The 18,221-nt window shown below is 44.4% G+C and overlaps 1 protein-coding gene across 1 annotated transcript in view; it reads left to right on the forward strand.

Moving 5' to 3' along the window:
- The window catches only part of magi2a (membrane associated guanylate kinase, WW and PDZ domain containing 2a), a 250,336-nt gene that overhangs the window by 56,098 nt on the left and 176,017 nt on the right, over positions 1 to 18,221 (forward strand). The gene's annotated exons all lie outside the window — the stretch shown is intronic.

An 18,221-nucleotide genomic window follows, 5' to 3' on the forward strand; every position in this document is an offset into this window, starting at 1 on the left:
TCCGTCGACACCACTTTTGTTATGACAGGGAAGGGCGGGGGTGAGGGAGGGAGGAGGAAATAACCGAGGTGTTATAAGATGCAGGGAAAACGAGATTTCAAGGCTGACGGTGTTTGTTCTAAATGAGGCGGCTCGATTTATTATCAGGCATCTTAGGCTTCATTTCATTTGTAAGTAGAACGGACGCAGCGCCCCATCCTCTGAGGAAGAGACTCATTCAGAGAGGTCAGAGGTCAATTCCTGGCAGCTCACTGGCCCAGACACTGGAAGTAATATCATGGAGGGGGGGTTTGACATTGATGCTGATGAACTGCGGAGCAAGAAGTCACGTCTGAGGAGGCCTCTGAGCTGGAGACTCAATCGCATGTCATGCTGTGTGTTTCCACTTGGCCTGCGGGCGACTCGAGCCGGCGCTGCAGCCACAGCCAGCATGGGGTGTCTCTGCAAGACTGCATGAATTTAGTGTCCCTGCCTGAGACCGCTTGGATGTTTGTTCCGAGGGAGATGTTGGTAAAAACCAGTTGACGAGGCTGTCTGGGGAAGTTTGAGTCCTCTGCCGCCTTCAGCTACTTGGACTACGCGAACCAGCATGCAACAGTGATAAGACGTGACAGGTGGAATTTCCCCGAGTGGTGCCTAGAAAAGAACAAATATTGGAACTTGTACCTTAAAGCTTTTTTCTTGCTTCCATCTGCAAGTGCTGCGACTAATTATTACGTTTAAGAGTACGTGATGTCTTCAGGTAGTTTTGTCGGACCAACAGTCACATCATCCCGATCCTGGCTTCTCTCCATTGGCTCCTTGTTAGACTTAGATTGATTTTAAGATTTCACTGATAACTTCTGAAGCCTGTCTTGGCCGCAGAGCAGAATTCGTGGTACCATATGAGCCAATTTGCAGCCTTAGATGTTCAATTTTCGTCCTTCTGGCTGTTCAAAACTTGAGGCTTAAGTCTAAAGGTGACAAGGCGTTCTCCATTATTGCCGTTGGGCTTTGTACCTACCCGCCCTAGAAGATTAGCTTCGCAGAACTACTGTGTTTTTGGATCTTGCTTTAACTTTATCCGAAATCATTTTGGCTTTTGTTTGGGGGTCTGTTTTATTACTTTCAGACTAAGCTGCCTCTGCTGTGTCTGTCAAAGCTGCTTTATGAAGTTATTATAAAGAATATCAGCAAATCCTTAAACACTGAAGTTTAATCAATTGATTCACAAAACTTTTCCCAAACCTTTTCTGTTGGGTTTTGCCTTTTTATATTCCAAAGAGCAATTCTGGTCCAAATGCTGCTCTTATTTTTCAGTCGAGAAATCGATATGATGGCTGCTTGGTAGCTACACATCTTTCGTTGCGTAGTCCTGGAATTGAGTTGACTGAACGTTACAAATAATAGCAAACAATTAAGGACCCACCAAGTTTCCACCTACAGATTTTGTGCTAGCTTGGACATCATGAAGTATTGGAATAAATCACCTTAGATAGTCGTTAACCTCCACAATGATCTCACATTACAAGAAATGAATCTATTTCTATTAAACATTAAGCTGCAGGGAGAAGGAGCCGCTGTATCATGCAAAGACGAACATATCTAATAAGGTAAGTGTTATTGAAGAGATGCGTCATGATCAGCCTGATGCAGCTCGGTGGGGAAAGGAGCCATTAGTGGACCACATCATAGAGTTCCTTCAGGTTCATGTCAGGTAGACAAATGACTAAATCAGGTGGTTATGTTAGGCCAGCATTAAGGTTTGATAATCAGCAGCTGGGCATGTTTTGCTGTTCAACCAAAGCATTTATTTAGCCTTAATCATGCCTCCAGTGTTGGAGCCCACCCCACAGTTTTGGAGCCAGTAGATTTTACTGTTTAGCTTCAAAAGCCTTTGAAAACATGGAAAACATCCAGGCCTCCAATCAAAGATGAGCTCAGAACGCAGCCCTATAGAGCGCTCCTTTCTTCTTTGCTGTTGAAGTCATGAAAGCCTTTATGTTGAGTGCTTCTGTTCGCCCAAAATGTCCTCTCCCACTGGAACAAAATCGAGCACTTTAGGGGGCCCTTGACAGAAAATACGCGGTATAGATCAGTGGTGTTTCTCTTTTCATCAGCTGCTCTGTTGTAGCCCTTCAAACTCAGGTCAATTTCCTGCGCCAACCCTTCAGTTGAACTGAAATTGGCCTGAAAGTTTATGGGATGAAAACTTCTCTTGCGTTTTTTTTGTTACCCATGCTTACACACATTGAGGTGTTCAGTCTTTTACGGTTACCTCCAGACGTTTGCAGGGCGCTGACCACAGCTGAGATTGTAATTAACCTCTTCTCACTCACAGAAAAATCAATGTGACGCTTTGCAGAGTCATTATTGAGAAAATAGAGCGTGCAACACTAGCTTGTTTAAATGTTGATTTTCTTTAGTCACTCTTGCTCTACTTGAGGGCTTTGCGGGTAATCGTTTCCACTCTGAATTGAAAAGCCTCAGCGGATCAGGTGGATGGTGTTTGCTTGCCTGGTGTCGATGTACTTTTTTTTGTCTCTTATAGATTCAGAGCTGTGAACTAGTCCGATCTATTTATCCCTTGGAGGACTTCTCTACAAAGAGTTCTAAATAGTTCTAAAGTCTGTACAACACCATTTACTTGTTTCATGCACATTTTGAATTTGCTCTTGAAGCATGAGTGACGTAAACCTCCTGAATTTGAAAAAAGGGAAGAAATATTGTGTGGACAAGTTAATGCTTTAATCGAGGATGTTTTAGGGTTGTCGGCCCATCCACACCTACAACCATACAACCATACGTCCCGTTTTTTAAAACGTGACATCTCTGGAACGTCTTGAAGGAATTTCAGCAAATTTGGTACAAACGTCCATTTGGACTCAAGGATAAAGTCTGGTGATCAAAGGACCAACATCAAGGTCACATCTGGAGGGAATATCTTCAAATGTTCCACTTGGACCCGAGGAGGAACTAATAAGAATTTGGGGGTTCAAGAGGAATGTGACTGATCTGAAAAAACGTCATAACTCAAGAATACCTTTGCGGATTTTTACACAATTTCACACAAATGTCCTGTTAGATAAGATAATGAAGTCATGACATTTTTTTCCTAAAAGGTCAAAGTTCAACCCCACTATGAGATCATAATGTCCTGAAAAAACACTTTTCTCGCCATTATTTCCATCCCTTTCTTGGGAATGCGATATCTCAGCAAAAACTGGAGGGTATTCCTTGAAATATGGCACAAACTTCCACTTAAACTCAAGGACAAACTGACTTAATTTTGATGGTCAAACGCCAAAGATCAAGCTCACTGTGACGTAACAAAAGTCCCATTCTTGTTACCCCTGATGAACAGTTTGCAGAGGCATAAAACGTCAATGTGGTTATTCTAGCTCTTAACCAGGTAGATACCGCATCACGATTTGAGTGCTTCCATCTGCATTCCTCTGCTCCAATTGAGTGCCCTGAAAATAAAGGGCAGGTGACAAAAATGCCAAATGGCATTAATGAAAACAACATAAATGTCAGGTGGGAGGCGGCAACGAAATGCCACGATTTACTGAGACGATAGAGCAAGAGAGCGTGCGCTGGGTCAAGAATAATCACGGAAGAAAGAAGCTCGAAGAAAAGCTGTGAGGGGATGTGATTGTCTGATGGTGAAACTTGAAGAAAAACTTCCCAGCCGGAGAGAAGATCTTCAGAGCAGTGAGACGGCTGTCCTTGTTGGACTGAGGGCACAGTTGGACCGTGGCTTTGAGTTATGGACTGCAGCTTTTTTAGCAGCCTTTTATGTGTGCCAACACCAGCGCTTTGAATCGGGTGCAGACAGCCACGGGCAGGGGATGGGGATGTTTCCAGCGGGTGGGGGGGGCGGCAAGGGAGAATTTGAATTGGTTGAGCGGTTACACTCTAGTGGCTGAGCTGAGAGAGCTGACCTGGATTATCCAGTTGTAGCTTTACTCGCACAGGAAAAATCTATCCTGTGACAAATGTGTGATCAAAGTCTCAGAGGGAACAAGCTTCGCTAAAGTAGTCACACTTTTAACAGGCATTTACTGGTTAACAGGGAGCGTTGGGTGACTCATTCATTTAATCCACCTGTCCCTGATTTGCCTGGATTAAGAATGCACTCTGGGTTTGTCCAGTCGTATCAGGCTTAAAGTTTTTCACTCTTTAAAGCAAATCTAGTGCTACCATCTTGGCAACATGAATATTTGCTGGTTTTCCATGATGGTAAACTGAATCTCAAGCAAAGTTAAGTAATACAACCATCCAGCAACATTTATTTTGAGCTGCGTTTCTGGCTACCCAATAAATATGTGGCTCTTAAGGAGACGCTACAAAGTTCCAAAATTTGAGGCGTTCTGCAAAATGTACTAGTTCTCAAAGTAACCCCTTTACACGTTGTTATTTGACCCATTATTCATGTTAAAAAAAAGATTGGTGCAGCTTTAAATTCTTCACTCAAATCACCAAAACTGTATCAAAACATGTCCTCAACAATTTGTGGACAAAGTCATGACTGAGATTAAACAGAGCTCCATTCCTATGCAAATGTGAGGCATCCTGATTTGCATGATGCATCTTCAAACTATGCAGATGACCTTTTTGCGCAGGACTATGTCCCAGATACTGGGTGCTTAATAATGCACTGTAGACATTCAGGCTTCTGAGCACATTTCCCTCCCAAAACTTCCTCTGCCCACCAAAAAGACTCCCTGTGCAGAGGTCCCTGTACAGCAGTGAAGGGCTTTAGACGGATTCGTGTTGAAATCCTGTTGAGATCTGACCTGACAAGGGTCCCTCTTGGAGTTTGATTACCTCGGATGATCTACACACACTGCAGCTCTTTTTCTGCACTGCACTCTAAATGTTCCCATCGAGAGGGTGCGAGGATTGGGATGGCTGCTTTGTGTGTGCGCTGCTTATGTTTGTGTGTTTGTGTGTGAACTCTCCGGGGCAAGTCCGTTTTTCTTGCAATGTATTGGTTTATCCCTAAAAGGACATTCTGCTGGGGGATGTTCGCTCTGAAGCGGTGCTCCGCTCTGCTCTGTAAGCTGTGATCGGGAGTCGGGCTGCCAAATGCAATTGGGCAAAAAAGGCCTTTGAAGTGTGCTGTGATTGGCTGCGTGTGGCGGCTATTCTGACAGCGCAGGTTGTGACGAGGGAGCAACAGTAACTGTGGAGGTCACGCTGGGCTGGCTTTCAATAAATCTTAACGTGTGTGTGTGTTTGCGTGTGAGTAAGTGAGCTAAATCACTTGAAACCTGAGTGTGTGAAGAATAAAAGACTTGATTGACCTCTTGTGAATCCTGTGTGTGTGGAATCAGACAGCCACCATCTCCCTTTGCATTTCTCAGCACCGCCCTCGTGCAGTTTCCCCCTTCTGTAAAATTAAATTGCGAGCAAATATTTCATCGACATCTTCCCCTCTGAGCCCCACGGTGTCACAGTTCATTAAAACATAATTGCATAGAAATATTCAACAGCTCGCTTTGCACATGCTCCACTTTAACCCATTACGCTTTGCGAAAGAAACACTTACATAGAATTTAACCCCAGCTTTGTTTGCTTTCAGAACAGAGTGGCTTACACGTCTGCTATATCATTTCCCATAATTCACCTCTGCCAGCACAAATAAACATAGCAGGGAACGTGGGGTATGCAAAGCGTGATTCAGCAGCAACGCTTTAATCTCTCGTCCATCAGGTGCCGTTACCAGCGCTGCGGAGCTCAGCAGACCGACGCACTCCCGGGCTCTGATTGGGTTACTTCAATTAAGTTGGCCTCAGCAGGGTGTAATGAGAACTTTGCTGTAATGGCGACAACGCGTAGGAGGAGGCGATGTGCGGCGGCCAAAATGGCTCAGCTATTACTTGGCAACCTATTGATAAAAATAAGCTCCTGTTTCCTGTGATTGTGTCAGAGTTACCGTGACTCAGCCATCACTCAGTTCAGCCAGACACCTCGCATAAGCTTGTCAAGCTTCAGGGAGATGTTATAGACTATTCACCCTAAACAAGGCCATGTGTTTGGTTTATGTCCAGAAATAAAGTCAAGAGTTCAGTATAATTTGTGGGGACTTTGTGTGCCTCAGCTCTACGTCTAAAAGATTGATTTGCATTTTGATGTGGGAAAGAAACCTCCGTTCTGATGATCAGACAGGTTTTAAACAAGAGTTTAGATCAATCAGGATGTGAGCAAATCCAAAATCTAAGTGCGGTGGGACAAAGTTGAACATATCCTGGGTTTAACTAACCTTGGGATTTGTTTAACACCTCTCTGACTGCTTGTGTTTCTCGACGGCCTGAGTGTCGGGTAATTTGGTAGGTTATCGTATTTGAAAGAAATGTTGGCCTAAGTACAAATCCCATCCAACCACAGCATCTGAGACCGCAGCAGAGCAGGTCGTAAAGAAAATATACCACCGTCTGGTTCTGACTTCACTGACTGGAACCAGCAGAGCAGAAAGTCTGTGCAACCGACAGACTGGGGTCGCGCTCCCTCGCCTTTCGCTGTCTGTTGTCGCGCTGCCATGCGTTTCCATCAGCCTTCACAGCTTCTCAGCACAGTTGGTTTTGTGGTTTGTGGTGATATCGAGACGGAGTTTCTGCATTGCCGCTGATGTTTCACTCTGAGCTTTATCATACCAATTTGGTGGACATCACCATCGCCACTATTCTTGTTAACTAAGAAGTTTTCTTAAACGTAGAAAAGCTGGACTCCTCTCCTGACATCTCCTTTTTTTCCTGTGGCTCTGGTTACTGGATGGGCTTTAAAATGAAAGCCCAATTAAGCAACAGAATATTGATTTTCACCTGTCTCTTCCCTCCCACCTTTGTACTTCTCTTTCTGACTAACTGTGTTGTCTCTTTGTCGAGGTAATTTTTATGTCCCTGTTTGTGTCAGTTTTATTCTCTTTCCTCCTGTCTTTTCGGCACTTATCGTCACTTCTCCCCAGGAGTTCAGTGCAGGGATACAATTATTCTTTGATTTAGGAGTTAGATTAATTAATAGAAATATTGCAAGCTGCTATAGAGACTCTATAAAGTCAGGGTGTTAGGGTTGAATGAGTTTGAGTTTCTTTGATTCTCTCAATGTTCCGTCTGAATGTGGATTCTTTGTTCTAAGGAAATTGAGGTATCCAGATAAAACAAGGCAAAATTCGGGGACATGAAATTAATTATAACAGTCTCAGATTTGCTTCACTGATTCTCTTCGTGCTGTCATACAAGTAATATTGTTGTCAAGGCAACCAAATTGTAGTGTTTGGCCTTTTTTCCCCCACTCTGTCCACTGCACACGCCCGAAAGCCTCCGACTCTCAGCGGGGAGGAATTTCTTTGTGCCTTTAAACTGCGAACACGTGGCGGTGTTGAAATGACACGCTGCTGAGGCGACGAGTCTGACGGGCGATGGCAGGAGATGGATCTTCATCATGTTAAGCGCGGTGAGTTTTTCCTCCCGACTGAGCTGCTGGCACGCTGACATTAGCATGTTGAGTAAGAACGCACTCCTCCACCAGTCGAAAAAAAGGTGAGGCTATTTCACACTCTCTTGGACTTCAAAGCCCTCCTATGGGAGCAGCTTCGACGTGCTCGCTCTGCTGGATGTCTCCCTGCTTTAGATTCCTCACTGAAAGGGCAAACCCACGGCGGACTGAATCTCCCTTTGGAAATCACCATATATTTATCCACTTTCTCATTCCTCTTTAGCTCCCAATGCCCTCTTCTTTAGTGTCCAGTCCTCTGCTCTTCTCCTTGGTGCCCAGTCACACCAGTAAATCGTTTTTTCACAAACTGGACTGAAGCAGAAGCCAGGTGGCATAATGACAACTTTTGAGTTGTGCAGTCACTACGTTTTATTATGGCTGGTTTTGTGCACATGGAGACAAAAGCCTGAAAGCAAAGAGTGCTTCAAATAAAACTGAATGGAGGTTTAGTGGTTTACTCTTCGTCAGTACTCTTCTAAAAGTCGTCCAAAGTTGGACTTACGATATGCACAGGTTTACTTTATCCCTGCAAAATATGCGCATTTCACCAAATATTTCCCAGCGCCGCTTGCCAATGGACATCAACTCCCTTAAACCTACGTCACAGCCAACTGTGTCTTGCGCCAAGACAAGCGATTAACCATAGTTTCAGTCACGCCTTGTACGTGATGCAAGGACTTTGATATATCTGCGTTGTCGATCTAAACAATTTCCCACGAGCTGCGTCAGCCAAACAAAGCCCTTCCAGTTGCTCCATGAAACTGCTGACTCCACAGTCGAATACATAAATAACCCCATTTGAGGATTATTATGTTTCTGCAAATATAGACACAAGCAAAAAGTGGAGAGGCGAGAACAATTTCCTGAAATAGAAGCAAGTGAAATTCCTTTTTTCCATTTGATAACTTGATCACAGCTACTTCAAAGGTCCAAAAATGTAACATCACACTCTTAGGGGCAATATCTTTCAATGAGTATTGACAGATCTTAGTTCAGTTAGTGAGAGAACCAAGTCCAACGAAGCTGTGGTATCTGCAGGTATGAATGCTGCCCAAGTGGTTGTGATCCTTTATAATATGAAGTATCTACTTCCAAAGTTCGAAAAGTTAGTTATTCCCTTTCATATTTCAACATGGCTGTGAGCCCCAGGCTGCCTCGCAGGAGTTCCCCTTATGAAGTTTAAAAGAGGAGTTTAAATGTGCAAAGGTACGGTCAAAGATGTTGCTTTAAGGAAATGTAGTGGAAGCCACAGGAGGCAGTCACAGGTAGCACAAACATCCAAGAGTTTTGTAGGCATCGGGGGAAGGTTGGTTGGGGCAAAGAGCAGACAATGAGGAAACAGTTGGGAAGGCGAAAATGGTTGTCAAGGAGATTCAGAAGCAAGACGAGGCTGCTGCATGTGCAAGGCCAAAGTATCGTCATTGGTCATTTGGGGCATGAGGGCAGGCATCATTCACGCTGTTGCAACCTTTCGCTCACCCCCATATTCCCAAACTCTTGCCACATGTGCTTTCTCTTCGAGGCGTCAAACAAACCTCACTCGAGGGTGATATACCTGAAGACGCAGCCAAGAGCTGAAGTACTTAGCAGTAGCCAGTGGCTTTTAGGTAAAACTGCCAGTCATGCCAGCATGGGTGGCCAAATTTATTTCTCTGCTTGAGCAAGATTCAGAGTTTTAGAGGCTTAAACGTGGCTTCGTCAAGGAGAAGAGCAAGGTGTTGCCTGTTTGATAGCTGAGCTGATTTACGACGGTGCAGCCTGGTGGAGGCCATGACGGGTCAAGATATCATTTAACATCAGCCTCTGTAGGAATCCCCAGCCATCTTTTAACATGTATCACGGCGTGTATTGATAGATACCACGCTGTTTGTGGATTGATGTTCTCCAGGGATCCATCCTCGAGGAAATTAACAGTTTTCCCATGGCCCATTTCTTCACAATACACATGCAATTGAACTGATGGGCTGACGTGGTTAAAATGAACCCCAGCATTCGTATTACTACTCGCTGCAAAAAACTAGAGACAGGCCGATACAGGGTTGGATTGATACTAACGCAGACCAATTACCTAGATGGCGACCACCATGAGGCTGATACCGGCCCGCATTGTTCACTGTTAGGTTGCCAAATAGCTTTAGAGGGCTACATACATTTGGGCAAACAAACACTACTACATATTTTAAAATAAAAGAATCATGACATATGGATTTCAGGCTGTACCCATGTCTACCTTGTGTTAAAATATCTCGCTAAAAAGAATAATAACTCTAAGGTGTCAGGTATAATTTCCTCGCAAACTAAAACACGACTACACACGGACTCCAGCTGTGGGCTTTCACTCATTATTGCTACAGTAGTCGGTTAGTGTTCTTCCAGTTATGCACTTGCATGCAAATCCCAGCTGGTGCTCACCCAATAGCTTACACGCATGCAAATGACTTGCTCAGCCGAGGCAGAGCACCTTGTGTAATAACACGCTTTTATGCAAAACCAGGTTCACATTAAGTTCAGCCAAGTCTTTGGTTAACCAGCGTTTAACCAGGAAACCACCAAATACAGATGTTAGGACATGCAAAAGCCCACGTTACATCTTAGGACTGGTGCCAATAATGGCGTCAGATCCGCATACAGACAGAAGATTTTCATGCAAACACCAGGAACAGCCTCAAGAGCGACTGGATTGGTCCATTTCCAAAAAGCAAATCTGGACACATATCACACTTTGATGGGTATAAATGGAGCCATATGTGTTTCAGTGCAGTGCAGGTTCAGAATATCGAGGTACCAGTCTGCTCTCCCATGCTGTTCCCCATCAATCCTCTGCTTAGCATGGCCACAGGAAGGACGTATTCCATTACCTGCCCCAGCAACACTATCAGTGTCCCATTCCCAGGATAAAATGGACCAGGCCTCCCCCACCAGGAAACGTGCTCACACAAGCAAGCAGCTGGTGGGCTGAGTGAATCTTTATGGCAATGGGTGGGCCGGGGATGGTCAGCATAAAGTACCAGAAGGAAGGTACGCTAAGTAATCACCTGTGGGATTTGTAGGGCCAGAAGGCTGAGTGGGTTTGTATTCCAGGCTCTGGTTCTGTAATGCCAGGAAATTAGTGCTATTTCTTAAAAGGCAAATAATGAAGATGTATTCTTTAGAGAGTTTAACTACAACAGGTTGTGGACATTGTAGCTCTATAACAACTTCACTTTGGCCTTTGCTCCCAAAGGATGGCAGTCATAATTTCAATTGCTGCTGGCACTGAGCACAACTACTTCTATTTAACCATGACTGAAGTCTTTTACAAACCGTGCTGCAAGCTTTTTGAACTTTGGATGCATTTTTCTCTCCCAGGTATCCATTCATGTCTGTTCAAGCCAATAGAATATTACAAGCAATAAAAACAATGAATGATGGATTGAAATCAATGGTTGCCTGGAACAGATAGCAAAAGATGTTCAAATTTGAATTAGTAAATTATAAAAAAATTGAAATTAAAGGAGCAATTCGCCCCTAAAAAAGCTACTATTAGCCAAAGCTGGTGTTTTCTGTAATCGATAGAAGCAATAATATTGGAAGTTGGCGCCATAGCTGTGGAGAAAGTTGTACAAACAGCTTGTGGTTTCGCCCTTTCTACATTCCTACAACACCCAGCGTGCATTGCGCCACTCCCTCTAAAAGGAACGGTCCAGCGAGAGACGTTTTCAAGTCAAGGACAATGATGACTGCAGGCAATGGCTCAGAGCGGTACAGACGATTTTGAACGAGACATGACATCGGAGGCGGGCGTTCTAGATTGAGGAAGTGTAGTTTAGTGAGCTCCCTGTCCTCCGCCAGATGACACATTTAATGCAGTCTGGTGAAGGTTTTCCAGGGCCCATTGGAGAAGCGGATAGCGTCTTCCAAAGACACAGAGCCAACTTGAATCTTTTTCCTACCATATTGGCATTTACTCCCCATAATAGCCTGACAGGACCAAGGTTGAAAATCGGCGACGTGGCCCTTTAAGGAGCTCAAACTTGTGGACACAGTGGTATTTTCCCAAAATGTCCCGACCATCAGCTAACATTTCAATTTTAAGATAAGCCAAAGAAAACTGGTCAGTATGCTTTTGTCACACAAAAATAAATGTTAGTGCGTGGGAACAAAGGATCTGTCCAACCAACAGTGTGTGCTGGTAATCCAAAGTGAAAGCCAGTTGGTGTTTACGGATTCCGGCACATTCACCACAGTGTTGGCATCATACGTGTTCATTGAAGACTAATCAACATAGCGCAGTGTGTGTCTGCTAAAACTGGCCAGGTTTTAAGCCCATCCTGATCTTTTAATTAGTCTGATTATCCAAACAGCTGTCTGCTGGCGCTCCCTCCGACTTTAACGCACACACACACACACACACAGCGTGATAATGCTACATATGTGAGCGCTGATGGGTGCCCTCAGAGCGGGGAGTGATAAATATTGTCGGTGCGGCTCTGATGATGGAGCTCCAAGCTATGACTGACTGTCAGCACACGCTGCCTCCGTGCTGGAGTTTTCCTGATGTAGAGGAAAGTTTTCAGACTTCTGCTGCAGACTTTGAAGACTCAGCTGTCAGGATGCAGCTGAAATCTTTGGTTAGAGTGTGTTTAATGTCCATCATCTTGACCTTGCAGGATTGTTTTGATTCAGTTTTCAACACAAAAGTCCCCCTGAGCTCTGTGCAAAGCACTGCTAAATTTAGGTTTACTTTATTGTCTCCTCTTATGAGATCTGCTCTGTTGCTGCAGTAGATCGCTCTATTTTGTAACATAAAGCACCCAATGTCTTTTTAAAATTCAGCTTCTGATTTAGGGATTCACCAGAGGAAAGTGCTCTGCATAAATACACATTTTAAATCTCCACGAGCGCCGTTGACTTTTGCGAATGTGTTATCAGATTCTTACCTGGCAGGTTCTGAATAAAATTTGCCGTATTGAATTCTGTTTAATTCATGATGGAGTGGTTCCGCACATTGAAAAGAGCAGAATTATTTATTAAACCGCGGTCTAATGAGAGACAAAATGATTAATTTTGCATAATACAGGGAAATGAGACGTCTTTTTTTCACCAAATCCAGAAATTGAAAAGTAGAAAATGATTCAGTCTCAGTAGAAAAGGTAATTACTTTAAAATGAACCATTGGTGCGACTTAATATTGCTTATTCTCCAGTGTGATGCCGTTAAACCGCAGTAATGGAAGCAGCATATTCGGAAGGTGATGTGAAAAACGGGATGCTAACATTTTTGTTTGTTTCCTGTGTTAGTTACAGTTACAGTCTCCTTATTAGCTCACACAGACCTGATTAGTCTCTTAAGGCAGCACGTTAAAGTCACATGTTTTGTTTGTGCCTGTGTTTCCATTGCATTTAGGATGTTAAAAAATGTGAATCAAAACAGGTGGATGGAAACACATTCAGTTGTAGTGGGCGTCTGATATGACACAGGGGTCAGAGGTCATTGATTGATTGCGTGCGTCACGAAAAAGTGGTGATTCAGTCGTAGTGTTTTTGGGAACTAAATGGGACTGTACTTATAAAGCGCTTTTCAAGTCTTTGGGACCACTCAAAGCTGCTTTTACACTACATGTCACATCCACCCATTCACACACTGATGGCAGAGGCTGCTACCTAAAGTGCCCAACTGTCAATCAGTCATCACATTCATACCCGTTGGCTTTGCCACCAGGAGCAATTCAGTGTCTTGCCCAGGGACACTTCGACATGTAGCCTGAGGGAGCTGGGGATCGAGCCACTGAGCCACAGCCGTCAAACTAAAGACACCAACGTTCATCTTCAGGCAGGAAGTAAAGCTTGCTACGTGTGGCGGTGGATCGATGAGAATAGTTACATTTGATGGCAGTATAAACTGGTGTCTTTCTGTGAGAAGAAAAAAATCAAGGTTCGGGAGATCAGTTAAGCCTTGTTCTTTGTCTACTGTGCTAATGAATGGAGTAATGCATCCTGTATGTTCTCCAATAGGACGAGTCTACAGCCCTCCTCTGAGCTTTTTAAGTCAAGCGAATGTAGCGATAACTCACGGTATGAGCGAAAGGTTTGACCTGCTGGTGGTGCCACATGAAAAGTCATGGAATCACCAAAGTTGGTAGGATTCATCCTCTTGGGATGATGAACCTTTGGACCAAAAATCATGGCAATCCATTCAGTATTTTCCAAGATATTTCCATTGAGACAAAAATGGTGGACCAACCGACACTGAGCTATGTGAGCAGTGTGACTAACAGCAAAATGTCCTGTGTTAATAGATCGTTCATGATGTATGCGAATGAAAAGGAACAACATATCGCAGGTGATTAGAACTGCCATCTCATTCAGGATGAGAGCTGCTCCAGCTCAGCTCCACCTGAGTGAAGTTACAGTCACAGCCAGCGCGCCTCTGTGAGCTCCACCAGTTTGTTCCAGGGTATGAGGCAGTTAGCTGTTATAGCACCTCGATCCCCCCGAGGAACCAGCTGCTCTCTTGTTTTCTGCCTCTCCACAGGCTGTTCTTTCTCTTTCCTCGGCCTCCCGGGGGATTTACATGACACCTGCTGAGCTAAATGGTGGATTCTCTTCATGTGCAGAGCGACGATGATTTTTATTCACCCATCTGTTTAGGAAACAGTTATCATGGCTGCGTGTGGCTCGAAACATGCTAGGCTGCCTCTCAAACTGCAAGGAAGAGTCTTTTCATTCGGTATCATTGTGTTTATTTATCAGTTTCTCAAGGTCAAAGTAGAAAAAACAACGGAATAATGGGAATGAATGCACGTGTTTACACCCCCTCCCTTCCACGCTCTCCCTGTCACACACATTTACCCGTTGGCATCATCATGTTTCGCTCGCGTCATGATAGCGGCGGCGTCAGAGCTGCAGGAACCGATGAGGAGCAACCTCAAGAGAAACTGCAAGAGAGGAGCATCACATCTGTTTAAATGACCTCCTTCACCCTCATGCGCCTCGCTGACTCCCGACCAGTGAAGCTGCTGCAAGAATTGGACTCTCTTGCACTGCTGTATGCGCGCTCACACACAGAATCTATTTTTGGACACATGGCCAAATATTGGGCCATATTGAAGAGAGCTGCAGTCACCAGTGTGTGCTGTAACTGCTGCTCAGTGCCAGTGAAAGAACCCCATTCTGGCTTATTATCTGACCATTAGATTGATGAGTCATAAGCCAGAATGGGGTTCCTTTTATCGCCGGCTCTGAGAAGAAGGAGGTCGATTTAATTGTTTAGTCAATCATCAGAATATCTACACTAAAGCCAAAGTTGAATAAATCTGATAAATTGGGGTAAAGAAGTGAACCAAGAGGCTGTAAAGAATCGGCTTTCTGAGATTTATTCCGACAGAATGACAAGGGAAGTGTCAGATGGACAGATTTCTGACAGGGAAGAAAAAACCGGCGATGCTTGTCAATCAAACATGCCAGTTAAATGTGAAATATGAATATCCCCAGTTCACAGTGAATATAACAAGAACATCTTGTATCTTTGTTACTCGAAAAGTTTGACTTTATTTGACTAAGAGAAACTTGCACAACAGTTAGCCAACATCGCCGGCCAAAGTCATTTTTGCTCAATAGAAATGATGTGGCTTTATCGCTGGATACAGGGGCCGGCTTCACAAAGATAGACTCGGACTACGGCTCAGATATGACAACTAGTCAGACGTCTAAATCCATCCGTTTCAGGGACAATGCAATTTAACATAGTTCCAGTACATAGCACGAGACTGATGTGTTGCAAAGAGAGTCTCTTGTCCCTAGTTGGGCCTTTACATATACAATATAATACAAAGTAAAGCAGTCCGTATCATAAAAAGAAAAACAACAACAACATAGAATTACAGATTTGAAAGTACAGTTAAAAATATATGCTAAACTACAACAACACACGAATACTATACAATAATAAATAAGTCATCTAAAGTACAATAAAAATGAGTACAGCCCTGGTTTGCTTTAAGCCAGCATTTAACCTTTGATGTGAAAGATTTTATATCAGGGATTAACTTGATGTCTGTTGGTAATTTGTTCCAGAGCTGACAGCCGTTCATGGAGACGGCTGATCTTCCATGTTGTATTTTACCGTTACCCTTATTCATGCTCCTGGTTCCTCTCTTACTGTCCTGTCCTTGGATATATCTGGTAAGGGGTTCAGGGGTTTGTCAGATTGTTAATACACTTGTAAACTAATTAGAGAAAACATAATAGGCTGTATTTTTTCTCTCTAACTTGTAAATTCCGACTTCCAAGTACAATTTGAACGCCCCATTAGTCTCCCCTGTGCTCTCTGACTACGGTCGGGACGCTGAAGCAGGAAAGGTTAACAACGGCTTGACTTGGTTTCTAGTACAAGGCACACAACTTTAAAGTCGAGGTGAAATGAAAAATGTCACTTTAATCCTTTTAGATCACATCCTCGCTAATATTGTGCATCTATTTGTCAATATAGGCCCAAAAAAATACAGAAAATCCATTTCTTCGTATTCTTATATCAAAATCCAATCATTTTTTCTTCCGGTCAAACTAAATTTCACGCGTTAGCACCAAACAATTTCAGCCAATCAATCTGCAACATTTAGCCGCAGAGCACCAAGAACGCTCGGTCAGTTAGCTAGCTACTGCACTGTGGAGAACGTCTGTCTACGCCCACTTCTCAAAGATCCAATCAAATCCCTCTAATGATATGTCCCGCCTGCACGTCCTGTTTCACTCGGAAATACGTCACGATACGGAAGCTAGATACTCTCGAAATGCCGTTTCAGCTCGCCTTTAAACGTGAGCGCCCTCTGGGACTCTGGAAAGCAAAATATCCCATGGCACACTTTCGATTTATGTATCAATGTCAAAATCTGTGTTCTCTTTCACATTTCCTCTTTTATTGCTCTGCAGCCTGAAATAACACCCATAAAATCTGACATTATTTGTTTCCATGTCGCGGCATTTAAAGTCAAGCTTGCAAATGTTTATACAAGCGCATAAATATGTCATTACCAGAGAGGGAAAAAAGGAGAAGAGGGGATGGAGATAACTGGAAACATTGCATGACTGGAATATGCAAAAATGTGAGTTCCCAGAAAAGCAGCAACCTAATTAGTCGGGATTGTGTTCTGCAGGAGAGAGACAGCTCTGTGTTTGCCTCGTAGATGATGAGTTTCAACCACGTGCCTGTTGACGGTGAAAAAAGGTCAGATCCGGGCCATGAGGATGCTATAAGCCGAGGAGGGGAGGGGGCTCGTAATGTGGCGGGGGGATGGCTTTTAATCTGGAAGAGGTATGTAGCGCCGCGTGCTGCAGATAGGGGGCGTTGTTGGACTTGAAAATCTGGAGGGATCCAATAGGAAAAAAGGGATCTCAGTGCTTTCGGTCCCCGCTGCCTGAGCCGCGCTTTAACGCTCGCTCTCCCTCTCTTGCACACACACTTTCCCCCTTCCCCTTCTCTTTTTTTCCCGCTCTCATGCACACACACACCCTCTCAGTGTGTCTCTCAGTCACTCGTTTCTCCTGCGCTCTCCTGTTTCATCTCTCCTCCGTGGAGTGTACAGAGAGGTGATTCAGATCCAGGACTGGCTGACAGAGTTGGGGACCTGAGGGACAGTACGGATCCGGACGGGGAGGAGGGGGGATTCCAGCCGGGAAAAGATCCGAGATTTTCTAACCGCGGAGATAATTTTTTTTTCATTTGCATCACAAAAAAAAAACCTGTGGAAAAAAAGGGGACTGTGACACTGTACCGGCTGCACGACCGCTGCCTGCACAAGAGGTGCCATTCAGTGCGTGTGATTCTTGAGTCTGCTCACCTTTTCAGTATGCACATTCATTGGCTTTCCATCTTTTCTCATGCAAATGTAAATTAGCTGGTCGTGCTGCTCCACGTCTGTGACAGGGGACGCAGATGGAGCCGGTATCTGTAATTCAAGGTTTGCATGATTATAACGCAGCGCTCCGTGAATTAGTTCAGCTCTGGTGGATTAGTGCATGTGTGTGTGTGTGTGTGTGTGTGTGTGTGTGTGTGAGAAACCACGACGTGCTAAATAATACATCCACAAGATCAGACTGAAAACTTCCAAACTGGGTTATTCTCGCATTAATGTGCCGCTCATTTCATTTCAAACAACCGTCTGTGTTTTGCATCTCTCTGCACATGTGTGTTGCCGCTGACATGTGTGGTCTCCGGCGAATCATGTGTCGATGTCACTGCCTCAGGAACGCACGGAGGGGGGTAAAAAAAAAAAGAGGAGGAGGAGGAGGAGGAGGGGGAGGAAGGGGGAGAGCTAAACGCTATTTGGCACGGCGCCAAGTTGCTGCTTTAAAGAGGATGTTGAAGGTTAGACGAATGTCTCCTCAGCCTCTGTGCTGCGTCCCCTCCATGCAGAGGAGCGCGACGCGTGTGTTGGTTAAAGCTGCATCATGAGGAATCCCTTAAGTAACGTCAGCCGAGTGCCCTCCCCTCCTCCTCCTCCTCCTCCTCCTCCTCCTCTTCATCCTCTCATCCATCCTGTCCTGCCTCCATTTGAAATGTGTGGCAGAGTAGATGGATGGAGTATTTGTACGGGGGTGGAGTTGATGCTTGTTTTAGCCCTCTCCTTTCTGCTCCCTCATGGGATTTGCCCTTGCCTTTCCATCTCTCTTATCCTCTACCTCCTCTGTCGCCTCCTCCTTCACTTCTTTAATACATCCTCTCTCCTGCTGAGCCAGCGAGATCCACTGGTTTTAAAGTGGGAG

The sequence above is a fragment of the Semicossyphus pulcher genome, unplaced genomic scaffold (assembly GCF_022749685.1).
Source record: "Semicossyphus pulcher isolate SPU_LCO1_2020_fin unplaced genomic scaffold, fSemPul1.0.p SCAF_20, whole genome shotgun sequence".
NCBI lineage: Eukaryota > Metazoa > Chordata > Actinopteri > Labriformes > Labridae > Semicossyphus > Semicossyphus pulcher.